Source organism: Papilio polytes, unplaced genomic scaffold (genome assembly GCF_000836215.1).
Source record: "Papilio polytes unplaced genomic scaffold, Ppol_1.0 DF824169.1, whole genome shotgun sequence".
NCBI lineage: Eukaryota > Metazoa > Arthropoda > Insecta > Lepidoptera > Papilionidae > Papilio > Papilio polytes.
The window spans coordinates 4,109,338-4,124,232 of record NW_013525035.1 but is presented as its reverse complement, the minus strand read 5'-3'; the positions used below and the strand labels follow the sequence as shown (position 1 = coordinate 4,124,232).

At 34.4% G+C, this 14,895-nt stretch overlaps 1 protein-coding gene across 2 annotated transcripts in view; it reads left to right on the top strand.

Moving 5' to 3' along the window:
- The window catches only part of LOC106111364, a 331,426-nt gene that overhangs the window by 234,662 nt on the left and 81,869 nt on the right, over positions 1-14,895 (top strand). The window lies entirely within an intron of this gene.

The window sequence follows — 14,895 nt, the reverse complement described above, 5'->3', positions numbered from 1 at the left end:
ATTTCGGTAGGAATTAGCCACGGACAGAATATTTTAATGTTATAAATGTGAACGTTTAAACGAGAATATTATTATCGTTATTTGGTATTTTATTTATCGAAATAAATACATTAAATAAGGAAGAGAAGCACACAAGCCGATCCTACTAGGAACAAGGGAAAGTTGATGATATTTAATTTACCTACAGCTCACTAATATTATAAATGAGAAAGTTTAGATGGATGGATTGTTAGAGTTTGTAGCTAAACGGCTGAACTGATTTAGATGAAATTTGGCATAAATGTGGGGGACATTCGGAAAGAACACATATTGCATGTTACAATAATGCATCCACCAACGTGCATAAAGAAGCGAGCATACCATTTCCTCAAACGTATCTGTAATTCCTCTGGTATTGCAGATGTCGTTGTTCAACACGGTGATAACCGGTTTGCTCCTCTTATATCAAAATCTGCGGCTAAATATAAGAATTCAAAATGCCCAGTATCACATTTCTTACAGAACTTTCGATTCTGTTTGTTTGCTGAACTCATTGAAAGACATTACTTTAGGAAAACAAAAACGCAAGCGAAAAATAGCTCTTGTTTGTATTTCAACACTTGTATCGAAAGTATTTTTGTGGCACAAATGGCATTTCGATAAACTAATCCACATGTAGAATATCAAACATTGACTCTGCTCTCCCTACGAATGTTTAGCGATCTCAACTAGGTCAAGTATAGAATCCACTTTGTACTTCGATCTTTCCGACTCTATGTTTGGGGAATGTGCAAACGATGCGCCCCAAGAAGATAAACATAGCACTGTCTGCGACAACATAAACTAGCGACCACGCAGACTTTTAGTTTGATTTATTTTATACTAGGTTTCGTACCGAGATTTCATCCGTGTGGAATTAAAAAAAAAAAACTAAATAGCATTTGTGTTCTTCTATGTTCTACATCTATGCCAAATTTCATCGAGAGCCGTTCAATAGTTTAGGCTACAAACTGACAAACATCCATCTATCTATCAAAAGTTTCGTGTTTATAATATTAGATTATCAACAGCAAAACCTTTACTCCGAGATAATGTTACTTTTGAACTAATTAGTTACATTGAAGAATGCAATATTACTTAACTATAATTTCCTGCGTCACTTATGAGCCTATGTTGAGCCTGAAATAAAGTAATCAAGGAAAGAACACTAGATTAAAATAGAAAGAGATGGCAATAGATTGAAATCTGATTTCTGATTTCCTAATCTGATTGAAAGGAAATCCGAGTTAAGTAGATGTTTAAAAATCCTTATGAAGCTTGTTAAATAAAAAAAAAGAATAAAACCAAAGTTCAATGTTTATGTGGCCTATTGCTTCGTCGGATCGAATTTACATGATAATGTATACTACGACGACAATACAACTTTATGCGTCTGAATCAACACTATCCGATAGTCGAACGTCCGTTATTCCGAAACGAACCTTTTTTTCTATAATAAAACCGAATTCAATTGGCCATTTTGTATCCCATAGCAAGCTGGAATACACTTGCGTGTGTCGCTGCCTTTATGTACGAAATAAAGTTTGTTTTATTGATAGAAATGTTTTCGTCTTGACATTTTGAATGTAAATTGTATAAAGAAAACAATTTTTTTTTTTGTAATTTTTTCTAGGATTTCTGCAGCGACATCTCTATCGACCGTCATATCTGAATTCCCTTTACAACAGAATAGCTAACAGTATCTAGATGAAATTTAAAGAACAGAAGTGTAATACTTTCTACAATAACGCAAACTTGTATGTCGCCGGTAAATTGGTCAATCTCACCTCATCTAATCGGTCAAGCTAAAATCAGAGTAGGATAAATTAATAAAAGACAATGGCTCCGTCTTCGATTGTCGACGGAATCTAATTCCGAATGAGTCCAATTTAATTGGTTGATTGTTAACGGATAATTGGTTGCGGCGACAACCGCCTATTGTTGGCTACGTTTCGACGGAAACAAATTGTTCCGCTCCTCAGACTGACGTAACTAACGCCCTGATCACACTAAAACGAAAGATAACAAGAACAGAGGACAAGGATAAAGCGTACATAGATCAGTATAACTGGTTTCGATGCAATGCCGAAATAAATAAAAGAACGTTAAATTTCAGCGTCAAATATGGCCATTACGAAATTTTGCTTTTTTTCATTACTTTGTCGAAATTTTAAAATATAATGAAGTGATATTTTAATATAAGGGTAGTTAATTGTTTATTTGAGTACATGTTGTCTTAAAATACTTCCAAATATCAAGGTTTTTTGGAACTATGAATAGTTTCTAAGTCCGAGTCGTTTCTGAGTCCCTTGGTGTGTTACGATCTTTATCCTGGTTGACGCCTTAATAGAATTTCGAACCATTAATATCCAGATTTAATAATTCAAATCGATAATGACATCTTGTTGATTTAGTTTATGATACTTTCATGAAATATTAATACCTTTTTCCTTCATTATCATTTGAAGAATCTACAATATTAATACGTGAATTCCAACTTACATTTCTACTTAATTACATCATTAAATATGTAGATTATTAATAATTCTGTCTGTTGTTAAATATTTCTCCTCCATGTTTGTATATTTAAATATTCATGTTACCTATATTTTATTTATGTGTTGATTTATAAAAATTAATATGACATTTTTGTTTTGTTTTATTTAAGACTAGCTTTCGCCCGCTACTCCGTCCGCGTGGTATTGGAAAAAACGAAAGTAAATAGCTCATGTTTTCTTCTAGACTATATTCTACATCTATGCCAAATTTCATCGAAATCCGTTCAACCGTTTAGGTTACAAACTCTAAGAAACATCCATCCATCCATCTAAACTTTCACATTTATAATATCAGTAAGAAATCAGTAAGATAATAAAATATAGCCTATGTTACTCACAGATAAATTAGTGAAATAATTTTTAAAATCGGTCCAGTAGTTTTTGAGTTATTTCAGTACATACAAAAATACAAATCTTTCCTCTTTATAACAATAGTATAGATAGTTATTTTGGTACACGAATTATGTCAGTTAACAATAATAGGCGGGCTCTACTAATAATATATTTTGCATGAATGGTCTGGCTTGTTCAATGTAATGCCACGACCACACAAGACATGCGTGAAGTGGAAATAATTCTGCGTTTCGTCTGATGAGTGTGTGTGCTGCAGGCTTATGTCCATTTACTTTATCCACTCTTTTTTATTTTCTTTCTAAGCTTACTTTCCTTGTCAATGATTACGTCGCTGTTTCAGCGAATCCAGTTTGTCGCTTGCTTGTCTGCTTATAATATCAAATGTAATCCATCGACAAGATTCATAAGTTTAAAATGTATTTCAAACTTTAAATATTTAGCGATAGAAATCTGAAAAGCAGTATTCGACGTAAAGCACAATAGAATGCCAGAACAGCAAAGATAAAAATAAATGCAAATATTTTTACAAAAACCGCACAATAGTTGAGTCGCGTCTGCAAAGAGGGCGCAACTGGTACAATGTGAATAAATAGAACGTTTTGTAAACTTTTATTTTAATACTAGTTGTTGCCCGCGACTTTGATCACGCAATATTAAGATAAAAAAGTAGCCTATAATATGCCCGTCAGCTACTCTTCAGTGAAAGTCTGATCGAAATCGGTTCGGCCGTTTCGGAGATTACCAGGAACAAACGCAGCTTGCGGGCAGACAAAAATTTTACAAGCGATTTTAGTTATCTGTAACGCAAATACATTGTCTTCCAGAAATCTGGAATTATGCTTTTGTTTTGTAAAATTTTGATTTTACGATTAAAATCGGGCTGTATAATACAGGTATACATTTGACTAAAATTTTCTATTCCTGTCGTCATACGAGTATAATTAAAAATAAATCACCACTTACAATACGGAAGCATGTAACTAGTAAAGTGTGTGATGTCCTTTATTCTGTACTGCGATTCATCGTGTAAGGTATTATTTGAACGTGTGAATGTTAACAGATGTCAAATTACCTGGGACCGTGCAAGCTATGCTTTGAGTGCTCGTTCTCATTTGTCGTGTATTTCGATCGGATGTCGGCGCTATTTACAACTCGGAGGTCCGATCCGTTGTAAGATAGTTTTTTTTTTTGCACAGTGATGTACATGAGTTTGTAGGTGAGTGATTCCGATAAGATTTACATCTGGATTATGGAACCTAACAATCGATCGAATTTTCATATCGCTTTCGACAAAACGCCGGCGGAAAATTGTGTATAGCCACCATTAACTTGTCTTTAATCGGATTAACAGTGGTAGAGCCTGCTTTAACATCTCCACACGCATGGGCCAGCTCGCCCGGTGTAATACCACGACCACACAGAAAACAGGCGTGAAGTGGAAAGAATTCCGCGTTTCGACTGATGAGTGTGGTGCCGAAGGCCTAATTTTAGTCCCTTTCCCTTTCCACCCTTTTCTTAAGAGGAAAGGTTGGGAAGGAAAAGTGGATTTGATGGGGGAAGAGACACATAGGAAGGGGAAATGTTCTCTTTATGTGCGTAGGGAAGGCAACGCATCTGCAATAGCGGATGTTTATGGGCAGCGGTCGCTTTCCATTTCGGTGAATTCAGGAGGCCGCTTGCTCGTTTATCACCTTATATTATAAAAAAAATACGAAGTAAGACAAATGTGATCGAACTGTCTATCAACAAATTAATATACGACGTTCCGCACGCGACTGTCGTTTGTAAGAAAACAGAGGGTAGGTTTATCGCAAGTTACTTATTTGCGGAATTTCATTGCGAGTTGAGTGCTTTATAATGAATAGCTTGACTTCAGCAGTTCAGACTTCAGACTTCAACAGTCTATTGGTTTTCCACGAATCTATATTATTTTATTTAATAAAAGGTCATTTCTAAAAGTAGTTCGAAAATTTAATTTACTTATCGTGTATTTAATAGTTGGTCTATGTTTTAAAGTATTAGGAAGCGCCAATGGTTTGGGATACGGACTTTTGATTCAAAGATAGTGGTTTTTGGTGGTTCGTGATTCTTCTTTTCAAGCTGACCTGGAATAGTTACAAGAAACGTTAATAAATAACAAAAATCTATTAATATACTGTTCTAAATAATCTTTTCGTTATTTTAGTTACCATATTAGTTGCAATCAAAAATTTACAACGCTGCATACAAATGTTTCGTTTTATTGTAGGGGAGTACATCTGTTCGGTCACGGTAGATGGCGCGGTGCGTACCTAATGCCCTAATTCTGTTTGCTCTATAAATAGAAAGTTTTTACCACATGATGTGTTGACACATGAAGAGGATATATTAAAATACTAGCTGTCGCCCGTGAGTCCGTGTCGCGGAATTAAAAGAAACATGTAAGGTCTTGTGTTCTTCCTATTTAGGCTGTGAAGTCTAACAAAATCCATCTAAACTTTCGCATTTATAATATTAAAAAGATTGCTATGCTCTACCGATAAGATATTTCTTTGCTATAGTAAAATATTAGTGTTTACTTTGTCTAAGAAAGAGGGTTAATATTTTTTCACACTTTAAAAAGGTAACAAAAATATCTACGGAAAGGTTTTTAAAAGTAAGAATTAGCAATGACGTTGACCCAATGCCCTATTTGCAGCGTCCAAATAAAATATACGTATAAAGTAATTTCAATTTACCTTCACCTATTTATATAGAACTAGCTTTTGTCCGCGACTTTGTCCACGCAATATTAAGATAAAAAAGTAGCCTATAACATGCTCTTCTATGTCATTGCACTTCAGTGAAAGTCTTGTCGAAATCGGACCAGCCATTTCGGAGGTTATCCGGAATAATCGCGGCCTGCGGACAGACAGACAGACAAAAATATTTTAAATGCTATTTTCGTTATCAGCAACGCAAATACATCATCTTTCCGAAAGCTGGAACTTTTCTTTTGATATTACAAACAGACACTCCAATTTTATTATATATATATATATAGAAGATTTAATTAAGCTCTATGTATAATCGATGCAATTTCTATTAAGATAATAGTGAAGTTGGTTGTATTGGTCTGTGGTCTATTGGTCGTTTAAGTTTTTATTTACCCTCATAAATGGTTTTTATAGACTTCTCATTGCTTTCGAATAGATATTGCGGTTTGCAGACTTAAATGCTACGTATAACAGTGTATTTTACCTTTATTATCATTTTTAATGTATTATACGGGTCGTAAATATTTGGAAGGTGTTACAGAGTTACGCAAAATATGTTGTTTAGACTGAATATTTAATTAAATAAAGAATGTTTTTGAAACGCAAATAATCACGTTCTATATTTGAAAGTTATTGTTTTCTAGTATTTCTTTTAGTAACGCTTTTATTATATTAATATACTGCTACTATAGTCATTGAATACGTAGAAAAAGATTAAAAATCTCATATCTAATATTGTAAAAATGAAATATTTGTATTTTTGTATGTATTGCATTACATCTAAAACTACTTGGCCGATTTCGAAAATACTTTCACCATTAAAAAGTTACGTTACTAGTTAGTAGCATGCGCATATTTCATTTTATTTTTTAATTTCACGCGGGCGAAGTCGCGGGCAAAAGCTAATAATCAAATAATTTGGCAAATACGTAAAATAAGATAGACAACTGAGCTCTTAGTTACATTTATGAAACAATATAAATATAAAATAAGAATCTTGTAATAATCTTACTAATATAAATGCGAAAGTTTAGATGGATGGATGTTTGTTAGAGTTTGTAGCCTAAACGACTGAATGGATCTGCATTAATATAGAGGATATTCTGGAAGAACACATAGGCTACTCACTTTTGCTTTTTTTAATTTCAAGCAGACGGAGTCGCGGCCGAAAGCTATATCTTATAATTCTTACTCGAATATAAAAATAAAACATTTTCTATTTGAATTTTTTACGCTAAACAAGTTCCAAGTTATTCATGCATAAAAAGGGACAAAATATGTCTGCAGCGATACCAGGGCTGTAAATTCAAATGTAACCTAACTATAAAACAGAACGGCCGTGAAAATTCGGCGAACATCAAATCACACAACATAATGTAACTCCTGAGAAGTGGCAACCCTTATCCCGCAAGAGCCATATAAACGGCTAAAGTATTACGAAGATTTCTCCCACGGCTTTTTTCGTTTACGACGTTTCACGGCTTATGGCTGTAACGTTTCGCTCTTGTTTCGTAAACATTCTTCGTATCTCTCTCCATCAATTTATCTTTTAACTTTTACTAAATTCAATGAATTCGATTTGTTAGGTCGATTTTATTAATTATAATTGCTTGGCAATAGTTCGCTTTGCGAGCTGACTTCAATTGAAACAAAAGCCCTCATTTAATACCAAAATAAACCATGGGATTCACTAGTGTTTGCGGAAAAGCCGATAAACCCTTTCAATTGTTAGATTTATTTAACTAGCTTGAATGAGGCTAAAGCACAATGGAATGTGATAGAAGTCTCTATTGGCTTAATTTTAGTTTTATTTTACACAATAGATGGCGTTAGATGTTAAAAATTAACAAAAACTATTACGAAAATTAATAATTATTTAGAATTTCTACGTATTTAATTGCTGTTTTCTCTTACTCTATAGTTTATTTTGAGTTTAAAAAAAAAATACTTTTCATAAATTGTTACAGTTAATGGAAATAAAATTAATTCTGTGCAGCGAGTCGCCTTGTACAAATATCGGAAGCTAATACGATTCGCGTCAGAGATTTTTCTCCACCCACATCTGCTGTATGGGATTTAATATCTACAACAATACAATTTTAATGCGACGACCTCCCGCGCACATGTCGTAATGAAAACCAAACAATGGCGCAATAGAAGGCCACGGTTGGTTTAGGTTTTGCGTCAACAAGCGTTGGATGCGGTGCACTGATTAGAGAGGGATGTTGGGACTTTTTGTTGACCTTGCTTGAGGGGAGATTTGGGGCCCTCGTAATATATTGCATCGGTTAACGGCAGCCGAAACTGTACGCTTAGAATGCGAAGAGGCAGTGGTTCCCAAACTCATTACCTCATAGAGAAAAGAGTGAAACCTCTGAACGCCGTTAGATATTTTATCTAAAATAATCAAGTTCACTTGAAGTGTTGAATGTATAGGCATTTACTAAGCCAGGGTATACCTTCTTTAGACTAAAACCTAACTTCATAATAGTCAAACTAATTTGTTACTAAAAAGAATCTTTTTAAAAATCAACTGATTTCGATGCTTTGCTGTTACATTTCTTCAATTTGCAAACTTCTTGAATTTGTTGTCTGCTATCACTCATCCTCTCTGAGGCTTTCGGATCCATGGGGGTACACCAAAACCACTTTGGGAACCACAGTGTTAGGGTGAAAGTGCCCGCAATGGCCTGCGGCTGCAGAAATGTCATGTTTAAAATGGCAGGGGTTAGGTCTAAACCCGTTATCCCTTCCTTTTGAATAGTTACAGTTGCACATTCGTTCTTATTTATGGTCGGTTTCTCAGCTTCTTTTAATCATTCGTTAGTGTTTGGAACTACGTAACTTAAGTTTTACTCCGTTGAAGCTCAATTAAAACGCTAACGCTTAACACTAATGAAACAATAGGTGAAATCTATCTATCTATATATAATAAAATTGGAGTGTCTGTTATATCAAAAGAAATGTTCTAGATATCGGAAAGATGATGTATTTGCGTTGCTGATGCGTGTCTGTCTGTCCGCAAGCCGCATTTGTTCCGGGTAATCTCCGAAACGGCTGGACCAATTTCCACCGGACTATCACTCAAGGATAGCTGACATAGACGGGCATATTATAGGCTATTTTTTTATCTTAATATTGCATGGACGAAGTCGGGAGCAACAGCTAGTAATAAGATAAATGGAAACTTCAGCAACACAGCATTAGTTAAACTATGAATGTACAATCTCATTTTAATAACAGACGTTCTAAGAAACTACACTATGACTAGTAATAGTATGAAATTAAACATTTTAGGTTTACATTAACAAAACAACTAAATACAAGTATTAAGCTAAATCCTAACCGGTAAGAAATTCTCAACGGGTTACCTTAAATTGTCATCAACATTTACTTAGGTCCTCTATGTTTGTAAATACGCGTTACAACTTTCTGGTATAACAAATATCCGTTAGTGCAGGTATTAAATGACTCCTGTTGCATCGCATTTTACCGCGCATTTTGCAGTGCTTTCTACCGCGAAACATTTAAATGCGTAGAACCGTAGTTTATGCCTTCACGATTGAAAAATGCCATAGTAACTTTACAGACCAGCCTTAGATATATAGAGATTAAAACAATGTTTAGATGAAGAAAAATGTGCTAGAAGAATGCTTGTTGGTGATAGAAAGTTGGTCAATTTTTTGGAGTTTAATGTAAAGTTTGTAATGTGTTTAAATTCAAGAGAATTTTAATTTAAACACATTAACAATTAACAAATTAATTAGTTGCATCTATTACATACTATTATATACAACAATATATAACACCATACATGTCGCAGGGAATCGCATAGAGTGGAGAAACACCCTTCGAGAGAGTGTCAAGGAGAGTGGTCGCGACCCTCAGGAATAAGGTCCGGAGAGAGAGAGAGAGAGTTGCATCTATTTGCTATTTTAAATTTAATACAAGAAAGTAATTCAATAGCAGCAATATATTCTAGTGACTTAATCGCATTAATAAATTAAATAAAACGCTCTTCATTTCCAAGTCCAATAATCTCGGCACAACGTTTTGCGGAGATTTTCTCTTCAGATAATCTCTGATCGTTGGTTAGTCTTTTAAGATATTGAATTTAAAAAATAAACAAGAAGCAAAAGGAATCTCGGATTATCGACGTGGGTCCCCCGATACCGTCTTCGATAACTAGTTTAACCTCATATCGATACTGTATTCGAATATCATCGGAACTTTATTCTTTATATATCAGATACGACATACCAGCCAGTATTGAAGTTTTTTTTTTCGGGATAGTTTTTATTTGCAATACGGCTATAAACATGATTTTTTATTTCCAATGTCTTCGAATAGTTTTTGTTTGGGAGTGTAAGTTTTGTTACCTTTGTTTTATTTTCTCACGATATGAATTAGCTTTTTTGTATTTTATCTTATCTCTGTTCAAGATTAATAAATTATTAAGGTAACATTAATTATCTACAAGGAATGAGCAAGCAAATTAACTAAGATCCGCACAACAACCCGAGTAATGGATTCCCAAGAAATAATGCTTCATTCTATTAATTATCTATCCTTTTTACTTGGAATTAAATAGCCTTGATGTTTGAATAGAAACAAAAAATACTTTTTAGTAATCACACTAGATGGAGCTAGTTTATTTGAAATGTTATGCACTGGCTTATTAGTCTGTTTGGATTTCTTACAAGATTTTTCTTGTCATATAATTTACATTAAATACCATTGGGATTCTTAACTTTTACTTTGTATGTAATTTAGATTATTACCTTAATCTAAATACCAGTGTATTCGAGCAGAAACTATTTGATATCAACCGAGCGATGAAGTCAGTCGAAACCGATCTAATAAAATTCCTAAGACCAACCGCACGATTGCGAACCATAGTGTGTAATCTACCTAGAGGTAATAAGTTCCACAAAATTGGATACACCTCAAACAAATTTGAGAACAGAGTATTCATACACTGTGAAACGATCCATCTGTGTTTACAATACTCTGTCACTAACCCTCAGGCTCGGTTCATATTAATTGTGTCAACACTTCGATTGCTAAAGTAAACAATATCGTTGCTAAATATGATGCACCTCATCCAATACCGGGTAAGCTACATTGATATTCATTGTTTAAATGTCATTACATAACCAGCAATGGATGTTAAACAGGAATTTTGTTTGTAATTTTACAATTAAAATAGGTTCAGGCAATGGATTTATTTATCGACATTTTTAAATAACTCTAAAACTACTGGGCCGATTTCAAAAATTTTTTCACCATTAAAAAGCTACGTTACCAGTAAGTGTTATTTTGTTGTTTTATTCGGGCTTCATGAGCAACAGCTAGCTATTTAATATTTTGATTCTTATATCCAGTTTTTATAAGATGAAAAAAACGGTCTAAAATAATAATTTGTCGTATTATCTTTGTTTAAGTAATACAAAAGTTTGTATACGATGTTTGTTATAGTAATGATCGATGGATGCCAATTTTCCTCTGTTTTCTTTTTTAGCTGCAGGCTGTTTGTACTATTTGATATGTTTTTAATTTGAACTAAAGCCTTTGTGTTATTTGTTTATTTATGATTTTGACTTCAAATTCGTGATTTAAATGCAGCCTTTTGTAAATCAGGCTAACATAAGTCACAAGAGATTGTAAAGTGTTTGAACATGCGAGTCAGTATTTCCATACAAAGATGTAGGCTCAAGAGTAGATTGGAGGTTTTTAATTTATTTTTACCAGCGAGTACCAACAACTTAACACCAGATGGGTTTTCGGTGGTGCTGGTTAAATCAATATAAAAAATAAACGTGCGTGGATGCATCCAGGTGGACCGACAATTAAGCGCATGGGGAACGTGCAGGACTTCTGTGGAAGGTATTGTAGAAGTCCTTTCTCCAACAGTGGATGCTGATGCGTCTGCTAAAAGGAATAACTGTATATTACACATATAACAACTATTTCATGTATTTAGACTGTATTTAGGTCGCTTGCATTGGATGCCATAGTCCAGTCTACTACGGCTTTGTGGCTAGAAGAATTTCAATCATAGGTCGCGAGCACAAAGCTCATAATGCGGTGGCATCCAAGTCATATGTGGAATGGCATCTATCAAGGAATAACTAGAGCTTGAGGGATATAGAATACTAGCTTTCGCCCGTGACTCCGTCTGAGTGGATTTATAAAACAAAAGAAAGCAGCCTGTGTTCTTCCAGGAAGTCGCCAACTGTGTAGAAAGTTTTGTAGATTTAGTTCCATGCATTTGTTATAAGTTTGCCTCATTTTCATTGTTTCCTTTTTATAATATCTTACTTAATATTATAAATGCGAATGTTTAGATGGATGGATGGATGTTTGTTAGAGTTTGTAGCCTAAACAGCTAAACGGATTTCGATGAAATTTGGTATAAATGTAGATGATAGTCTAGAAGAGCATAGAGCTACTAGCTTTAGTTTTTTTTAATCCCACGCTGACGGAGTCGCGGGCGAAAGTCAGTTTATATATGGTAGCAATAGTTTTTTTTACCATAATGTACTCTTATTTAGTTTTCTGTAGTTATAAGAGAACTGGCAGTTTTCTGTCTTTATTAGGGCATCTGTTTCAAACGTTTAAGCCCCCTTATACCAGCTGGTGTTTAGTCAGCATTACATGTAGGCACCTGTTCAATTAACTAATGAACGACTTCGCATTAACCGTATGTCGTGTACTTAACGCGAAAGGTAATGTGCATTGTAACTACGTTTGCGTAGATAAACTTGTGGGAACCAAATCTACTACGGCGATGTAAAAATTGTGCATTGAATCACGAATCATCGCAGTAATTATAAACGCGAAAGTTTAGATCGATGGTCGGTTTAAATGTATGTCAAGAACGGCTTAACGGATCTCGATGGAATTTGGCCCGTGTCTAGAGGATAGTCTGGAAGAACATAGAGTTGCTGTTATATTAATACCGCGCGGATGGAGTTGCGGGTAAAAGCTTGTTTGAAATTAGTTGCTTCACCTTTTCTAGGTATACCTAATAATAATAAAAATTAAGATTTACACTGGTTGAATAACTTTCCTCGTGGTGAAAGAATTTTCCAAATTGGTTTAGATTTTTTTTTAGTTAATCTCGCATAAACATTTTAAATTTTATATTACGTTGTACGATGAAAATCCTATTTTAGTAGAAAAATTAAAGGAATGTAGTTTCCTTCAGCTTGCCTTGTTTTTGTTGTTTCCTTTAGTTATGAACGATTTAAAATTTAGTCGAGTGTTAAAATCTTAAGCCGTGTATATTTTTTTATCGGGAACAAAAAGTTGATGTTATTTGGGAGGTTGCAGTTGGGTCGCTTTTTTAGTACATGAATTTGATATGCCTTTCGTCACGAGCGTGCCATCGGTTTTTCCCCTTCTTTTTATGGAACGCCCTCTGTCGTGTATTCAAGTTTTTATATAACTTTCGTTTTAGTTTATATGACAGTGTAGTAACAGTAAGAGCGGACGCACCTTTAACCAACAGTTGTGCGATTGTCGATTGTTTCGCAGCCGTTTCAACTGTTTAGTTACACAACTAAAAATTGAGTAGTGTTCACTAATCAAAAAGGAATACCGATATAACAGTATTTGTAAAAGTCATTCCGGAGAAGAGAAGACGAAGAATAAAAAAGGGGTGGGATAACTGACATCATCAGCTCACAATACGTCCCCACTGAAGCTGGAACCTACCCTAAGTTATGGGTGACTAGGCCACAGTCAACCACGCTGGCTACGGATTGACTTCACGCATGTTTCTTGACAGATGTGTGCAGGTTGCGTCATTTTTTTTTTCTAAGAACGTCAGGTAAAATTACAAATGAAATTCTAACATTGGTACATGGCGGGATTCGAACCCATAACCTGCAGATCAGAAGTCAAGTTCATAACCCTTAACCACTGACGCTCGAAAACTTATAAAGCATATATGTATATAAGTACACTAGTACTAGAAAGTTTAAACTATGTGAAACTAACATATATGTTTATTCTATGAACTATCGTATTGATGTTCAAATAATTCATATTCCAGCATGTTAAGCGAAAGGTATTGCACTCGATATCAATCCAGCCGTACTGTTACTTGTAATTATAACAATTAATGAATAATTCATGACACACGGGCATCCAGTTTAATTAACTCTAAACCAACTAAAATGATCGATATTAGTGTATGCATGATTGGATCTTATTAATGCGAATTGTAAATGTTCTCAAACAAGTTCAGAATTATCATACAATCTGCACAAGTCGTTAATTAAACACTAATGGTTTACTTAAGCGTAGATAAACCCTTAAAGGCCGGCAACGAATCTGGAGTACATGGGCGTCCAAAAAAAAAAAGAAGATTTAGGAAATCTTTTTGAGGGTCTACATTACTCAGATACCTATAGTCTAGTTTAGCAAATGATTTAAGAAAAAGGTTTAAAAGATGATTCATAATAATCTTATCTAATATTATAAATGCGAAAGTTTAGATGGATGGATGTTTGTTAGAGTTATTAGCTTTTTTTTGTATAATATAAGGTGGCAAATGAGCAAGTCACCTGAATCCACCGAATTGGAAAGCGACCGCTGCCCATAAACATCCGCAATTGAAGATGCGTTGCCTACCCTTATCGATGGAGGAGGAGACGCACATAAAGAAGACATTTCCCGTTTCTCTGCGTCTACTCCACCGTCAAATCCTTCCCATCTTCTCCTCTTAAGAAAAGAGTGGAATGGGACCGGGACTAAAATTAGCCATTAGGCCTCAACTATTGAACGGATCTCGATGAAATTTGGCACAGATGTAGATAGTCTGGAAGAACACATAGGCTACTTAGCGTTATTTTTTTCTGATTCTACGTGGAGTCACAGATAAAAACTAGTGTTTAATATATCAAAGAAATACTGATTACATTATTACTTTTAATGCGATGTAAATAAACACATTTTAGTATTAACATTGGACGGCTGAAGTCGGAGCGGTTCGCAAGTATTTTGAATACCGCAAGCAGAATTCGTTCATAAGATAAATGATCTCCAAGGAAATAACCTGTCGATTCTTCACCAGTGTAAAATTAAATCACCCAACAAGATTGATTATAGCGCAGTTTCAATATGTTTACAAAATAATTAAATTCACAGTGAAACAATTAAAACATAATTCACTTATATGTTTTATGTTTTTAAAAAGTTTTGCCAAAGGTAACCTTTCGTTA